Source organism: Narcine bancroftii, chromosome 3 (genome assembly GCF_036971445.1).
Source record: "Narcine bancroftii isolate sNarBan1 chromosome 3, sNarBan1.hap1, whole genome shotgun sequence".
NCBI lineage: Eukaryota > Metazoa > Chordata > Chondrichthyes > Torpediniformes > Narcinidae > Narcine > Narcine bancroftii.
Window position 1 is genome coordinate 147,018,281 of NC_091471.1, and position 7,694 is coordinate 147,025,974.

The following is a 7,694-nucleotide window of genomic DNA, read 5'->3' on the forward strand; positions in this document are numbered from 1 at the left end:
GAGACGAGTCTGGACACAAGGGTTTGCAATCAAATAGAAGACCGTGGGAAAATTGTACCGGGAATAAAACACACGTGCACAATTTATAAAAGAGTGTGGGGAAATATTGTTGTTTTCAAACTTTTTCTTTCCACTCACATCCCACCTTAACTAATCCGTTACTTATGTTACAAGAGCAAACCAGCAACTACAAAGAAGGCATATCATAAGGGGTAAAGATGAACAATTACTTTATTAACAAAAATTCACCTTCAAACTTTAATTCAAAATCCCCTCTTTTATAACAATGTCCACTGGTTACTGTGCAAATTTCTATAACAGTGTAAAACTAATAAATTCCCCAGCCTAAATATAACATATGTAATTAAAGTCTGTTATATTTTCAACCAGCCCACAGAAAAACTTAGACACAAACACAAAACACAGAAGACTCACAAAACTTCGATCTCAACCGAAGCAAAGATCATAAACAAAATTCAGTTCGTTTGGTAAACTGAAGCCAAAAGATCTTTGAGAGAGTGAGAGAGAGAGAGAGAGAGAGAGAGAGAGAGAGAGAGAGAGAGAGAGAGAGAGAGCACAAAATTCGAAGTTGTCTTGTGTCGTTTGCAGAGAGAGGAACAATGACTTGGTCCAGATCCTTGTGGCTGTCTTCAGAATGTTCATCCTTTTTGGAATCTCAACATTCTAAACTGTCCTGCAGACCATGACTCATGCTCTGGGCCTTTCTCCACTCCACAGCACCCCCAATGGTGGTTTATCGTCCAAGTCCAGTAATGTTTAGATCATTTTCTGCACATGCTCAGCCCATCTCCCAGTCTCTCAACATTCCACCTTCACCTTGGTTCTCTAAGGCAAACTGTCATTTTTTAACATAAAACCACACAACACATAGGCCAATACACAACACAGAACTCTGTAACACTAATCACCGCCATCTATCGATGGGGGCTGGTGACAAATATCAAAAGATAATGTTGGTGGCTTCAGACTGTTCAAACTGAGGACAAACCCATAGACCAGTTTGGTCACAGCACAAGTTGACTAGAGACAGCTGGGGACAGCTGAGAGCGGGGCAGTAGGATCAGTGAGGGGCTGGTTGTTTATCACAATGCCACTCCCTAACACTAATCTCCTCTGCCTTAATATCTGAAGGCCTGTCAGTGACTGACATGAATACATTCAGTAACTGAGCATTCACACCTTCCTTCTGTAGAGTTCCAGATTCACTACCCTTTGATACATGAATGATCAAGCCCTATTTTAAATGACCAACAACCACCCACATCTGCCCCGTCAAAACCATGAATTATGTACTTAGGAATTAAATTTATCTCATTCTCCTCCCAGCAACACATCAGTGCTTCACCCACTTAACGAAACAGTGAGTCCAGGAGAGGATAGTTCACAATTTCACCACCAGCTCATTTCATCTCCAGCTTATTTCAGACTTTGGCATTTTTATGGGAGCATGCATTGACAACTGAGATGGCCCCAAGCACCCACCAGTCAGGAATTCCCTAGGGAACTACTCGCTGTCAGCCAGATCGACTCTGCCTTTTACCTTTGCTGTATAATTGTTGGCCGCTGGGACAGAGCGGGACAGCAGGATTATAATTTAAAAGATTTTCCTTGTTGTCCTACTTGCATAGTATGTCCAAGTTACCTGTAAAAACACTAAAAAAATACAGTACACATACACTTCCGAACCCGAGTTGGTCCCGGAATGACGGATTCACCTTTTACAAAGACAGCGTACTGTGGCTGACACTTCGCCTGCTGCCGGACAAAAGCCAGGACTAGAATGACCCCATGTAGTGAACTAGGATTCACTAGAAGTGTTCTGCACTGAAGACTGGTCCCACCTCCCGGCTCCTCCCCTAGGGTCCCGTATATAACCCTGGTTTCCCGCCTAAACCCTGAACCCCCTCTGAAGCCTATTCATGAACCCGACCTGTGTTGTCAGCTAATAAAAGCATTAGTTCTCCCTCCAGTCGAGTGTGAGCTTTTAGCTACGCTACACTTTAATTTTTTATTAGCTTCCAGACAAGGATGGAGGCCTTGCTCCAGCCCAATACACTGTTGATAGACCCCCCCTAGTCCCTTGACATGGCTGAGGAGTTCGCATATTGGCTAGCCTGCTTCCAGGCGTACCTGAACGCAACCAGGAATATCTTCCATACAGATGAGCTCCGGAGGCCAGAGGAACGAAGGGGTACGCAGTCAGCCAAGACTGCCTGATGTACGAGGCTGGTGTTGAGGTGCTGAAGGCCTGCTATTTGAAGGCTCCAAACAAAGTCCTAGTGAGGCACCAGCTCACCCTATGATGCCAACAGCCCAGAGAGTCGATTGACAACTACCTGTTGGATTTGCAGATGCTGCCTAAGTGCAGGTACGAGGCCACTTTGGGCCACGTCTGGGAAGATGAACAAATCCAGGACACTCTCGTCGCAGGGGTCTGCTCAAGGTACATGAGGCAGCTACTGCTCGAGTCGGGAGGAAGGACCTTGCTAGCCACGTCGAGCTGGCCAAATCACTGGAACAAGCCAGTCTCGAGAACAACGACCTGGAGGCCAGCGAACACGCGCTCTCGGATGAGCACCTCCAAGGACCGGTTACTCCTGCTACGGAGGCCCGGGAGTGCTTTTTCTGTGGCAAGGGAATGCATCCTCGTGCCTGCTCCCCGGCCAAAGACTCGGCGTGCTCCAGCTGTGGGAAGAAAGGACATTGGGTGAGGGTCTGCCATGCGAAGGGAGATCCATGGAAATCCATGGCCTTTACTGCTCCTGGATCCAATTCCAGCCCCAAATCATTTGCGCTGGACTCGCCCGAGATCACCCGCTAAGTGACCCACTGCCTATGGAAACGGCACGAAAAGCCTCAGCGGCCATCTTGCAGCGGCCGGATTTTGAATTCAGCGCCATCATCATCGTGAGAGGAGGAAGGAGGGTGGCCATCTTGCCGAGCCACAAGGTCGGCGCCATCTTACCTGCACTGGTTGACTCAGGGTAGAGGGGGCCACTGGGGGAAGAACACGGCATCTCCGGTGACCTGGCATCGATGATCCTCGACCAAAATAGACCTCACCAGCTCACCAACTCGATGGTGATGGTGAAGGTAAATGGACATTCGACCAAGTGTCTGATTGACACAGGCTCCACGGAAAATTTCTCAGACTCTGCAAAACTATAACTTAAAAATGTACCCCTCTAATTACCGAATCTTCCTAGTGTCCCAGTCCCATTCGGCGCATATTCAGAAACATTGTATAGTTCATCTGTCATTTGAAGGGAGATAATTTTGTAAATTTCACATGTACATTTTAGTTGAATTGTGTGCTCCATTATTAGTTGGGTCTGGACTTCCTGTGTCACCTTAAAAACTTGACTTTGGAGATTTCTGGTCCACTTGCCCAGGTAAAATTTCAGAAAGAAGTGCTCTGACTTTGGTGTTTTCTGGTCCCCTTCCTTTGATAATAGTTCAGAAAGGAGGGCTCTCAAAACCAGGAGCCTCTTGCAGCCTCTCCATGCTGAGCATTGACCCATTGCCTCTGTTCCCAAATCTGCCTGCTGACTGTAAGCCCATCACCACCAAGAGCAGGAGGTACAGCGCGGTAGACAGGGAGTTCATAAAGACCGAGGCCCAGTACCTGTTGGAGGAGGGTATCATCAAAGCCATCACCAACCTGTGGAGAGCACAAGTGGTGGTGGTAAAGGGGGAAAACAAGTCCAGGTTAGAGATTGACTATAGCCAAACAATTAACTGATACACACTCCTGGATGGATACTCCCTCCCTCTCCTTTCAGATGTGGTAAACGACATCGCGTAGTATTGGATTTATTCGACCATTGACCTGAAAGCTGCCTATCACCAACTGCTAATCCGCTCCGAAGACTTCCCGTACACAGCATTTGAGGATAATGGCCAACTCTATCAGTTGCAGAGGGTCCCTTTCAGTATTACCAATATGGTCTCTATTTTCCAGCGGCAGATGGGCAGGATGGTGGACGAGTATGGGTTGAAGGCTACCTTCCCCTACCTTGACAATGTCACCATCTGTGGCCACACCATGGAAGACCATGATGCCAATCTCCAGAGCTCTCTCCACATGGCGAGAGCCCTGAATCTCACTTACAATTCCGACAAATGTCTATTCAGGAATACACGACTGGCTATCCTTGGTTATGTGGTGGAGAATGGCATCATTAGCCCGGACCCTGATAGGTTGCACCCACTGTTAGAGCTTCCCCTCCCTGGAACCACAAAGGCTTTGAGGAGATGCATTGGTTTTTTCTCTTATTATACCCAGTGGGTCCCTCAATACGATGATGAGGTTCGACCTCTCTTAAAGGCCACCACTTTCCCCCTTTTGGTCAAACCCCAGACGGCTTTCAATGACTTCCGAAGTTACATTGCAAAAGCCGTCGAGCTTGCGGTAGACGAAAATGTACCTTTCCAAGTGGCAAGTGACTGCTACTCTGGCTGCTACTCTCAAGCAGGCAGGCAGGCCGGTTGCATTTTTCTCATGGACGCTTCAAGGCCATGAGCTCCGGAACCCGTTTGTGGAAAAGGAGGCTCAAGCCATAAGGTACTGGATGCACTACCTGGTGGTATAAGATTTACGCTCCTCACGGACCAGCACTCTGTTGCATTCATGTTCAGCAGCACTAAGGGGAAAAATCAAGAATGACAAAATTGCTAGGTGGAGGGTTGAACTCTTCACCTAGTTTTGACATCACTTAACTGGCCAGGGGCCCTTAATAACCCTCCAGGGGCCCTTAATAACCCTCCAGATGCCTTGGCCAAGGGATGCTGTGCCTCCGCACACACCGGTCAACTGCGGACCATACACAATGAGCTCTGCCATCCTGTGGTCACCTGCATGGCTCATTTGTCAAGTCCCACAATTTTCCTGTTCAATAGAAGACGTCAGGGAAATGACTAGGTTGTGCCAGGTCAGCGCTGAGTGCAAGCCACACTTTTATCGTCCCACAAAAGCGCACCTGATAAAATTATCCAGGCCCTTTGAACGGTTCAGTGTCGATTTTAAGGGACCTCTCCCCATCACGATGAGTACTCCTGCTTCCCATTCACCATCCAGTGCTCAGACACATCTGCCTCATCTGTTATGAAGATCCTAGACTCTCACCTTGTTCGGGTATCTTGGTATACTCATAGCAACCAGAGCTCACCCTTCATGAGTGACAAGCTGCGTCAGCACCTGCTGGTGAGGGAAATCACATCCAGCAGGACTACCAGTTACAACCCCCCCTGCCCCAAACCCTGGGGGATTGGGCAGATTGAAAAAGAGAACTCGACGATCTGGAAGGCTGTCAAACTTGCCCTGAAGCAAAGAGGCCTTCCAGACTCACGCTGGCAGGATGTCCTCCCCATTGCACTCAATTCAATTCAGTCGCTACTCTGCACTACAACCAATGCTACTCCTCATGACCTCATGTTTACATTCGACAGAAAGTTGGCATCAGGGCCTACACTCCCAGCCTGGCTCACTAGTCCTGGTCTGGTCTTTCTCAAGAAGCACGTGAGGAGAAGCAAGCCCAATCCCCTAGTGGAATGGGTGAAACTGCTCCATGCCAACCCCATGTATGCCTACATGGAGTACCTGGATGGCAGGGAGGACATCATCTCCATCAGGGACCTGACATTGCTCAGGTCCCCCAGGAGCTACCAAGCTTTTTTCCCCACCCCCACCCAGGGCCTCAAGGGACCCGGTTCAGGAGGAGAGTGAACCCCCCTCTATCGTTGAACCAGAGCCCCAGCCCACTATGCTTCCAGGTAGACCAGAAGACTCAAGGAGCCACGGCCCCCCAGTATTAAGGCGCTCCACCAGGATCTCCAGACCTCTAAGTCTGTAAATAATATTGTAAATATTTATTTTCTCTGTCTATTACTGGCTTCTGGTCCCTTGTCTCCTTCATCACAGACCTTTAATTCTGAAGGAAGGGGTGAATATAGTGAACTGGTATTCACTAGAAGTGTCCTGTACTGACAACTGGTCCCGCCTCCCAGCTCCTTCCCCGGGGGCTGTATATAACCCTTGGTTCCTGCCTAAACCCTGAACCCCTCTGAAGCCTGTTCATGGACCCTACCTGTGTTGTAAGCTAATAAAAGCATTAGTTCTCCCTCCAGTCAAGTGTTAGCTTTGATCTACACTTCACCCACCATTGTGTGTCTGTGCTTTTTAGATAGCAGGAGTAGCATTACAAAGCCAGAAAAATCCCACAACACAGCGACTGTGTTTGAGAGTGTTAATGTGTGTGTGTGTGTGTGTGTGTGTGTGTGTGTGTGTGTGTGTGTGTGTGTGTGTGTGTGTGTGTGTGTGTGTGTGTATACGTGTGTACGTGTGTGTGTGCGTGCGTGTGTGTGTGTGCGTGCGTGTGTGTGTGTGTGTGTGAGAGAGAGAGAGAGAGAGAGAGAGAGAGAGAGAGAGAGAGCAATCAAATCCCTTTCTAATGTCAGAGGGAAGATGCAGAGAATATTTGATGGTTGAAATGCTCAGCATTAGGAAGGTTGGTAGACATGACTGCCCAATTAGAATACATGGCTGGCAGCAAGACACCTGAGTTGTCCAATCTGTGTGGGAGCTGCCCAGAGTCCAAAGAATCTTGGTAAAAATTAGCAAAATTTAGATGTGATAAAGAAATGATAGAAGTCCTATCACTTCTGCTATTTCTTTCAGTACCTTAGGTGCATTTGTGGTGGTGACAGTTACAGATTCAATGGGTGAGAACTCTGGACATTTGTCAGCAGTAAAAAAGTGGAATTTATTTAGAAATGGGAAACATTTGTGAAACAGAGGACAGCATGTCTGCTCGCAAACTGATCTAACCAGCATGCAGGTTACCTGAGCTACAGGTACCTATGGAACTGTTGAGTGTTAAAAGAAATGGTATCTGCCACCCCTCCCATATTTACAGACATGCCACACAGATTAAAGAGCTAACCTACAAATGCAAAAGTTAAACTTAATGTACAGCCAGCTACATGCCAAGACTGAGCCTCCACCCCTTTTACAATGCACTGTTCATAATTAGACCTCTATGAGTGGTCTCAGGGAAAAGGAGAGTGAGTCCCCCATATATGCTATTTTTTTTTGCAGTTGGGGGATAGATGCCAGCCCCCAGGAATTGACATGTCATTTCGGGTTAGGAGGATGACCAATTGGATTGTGGTTTCAAATGTGTGGGGATATGATACTCATAGGCATGGAGGAAGTAACCTTTGGATGTTCAACTAGTGAGATAACCCTCTGTTTCAAGCAATCCATCAGGAACGGGGGACAGGTACCTCTAGATTCATTAACTTGCTGAGCACTACTTTTTTAGGTAGAGAAATTGTATTGAGGTCCTCACCTCCCATTGCATCTATAACATCTCTCTTTGACATATCAGATATGCCCTCCCCTGTGAAGATTGACACAAAATATTTGTTCAAAGTCTTGACCATTTAGAAGTTGAAGTCCATCTTGATAAAAACCATTCCATTCTTTCATGCATCAGTATTTCTTGGTTTATTGCCTTTGCCATTGAAATGTCATTATTGGTGGCCTGTAGACAACTCCCACTAGTGATGTTTTCCCTTTACTATTCCTAATCTCAATAGAAAGGATTCAACATTCTACTCCTTAGATCTTATATCGTCTCAGACTATTGCCTTGATTTCATCATTAATTAAAA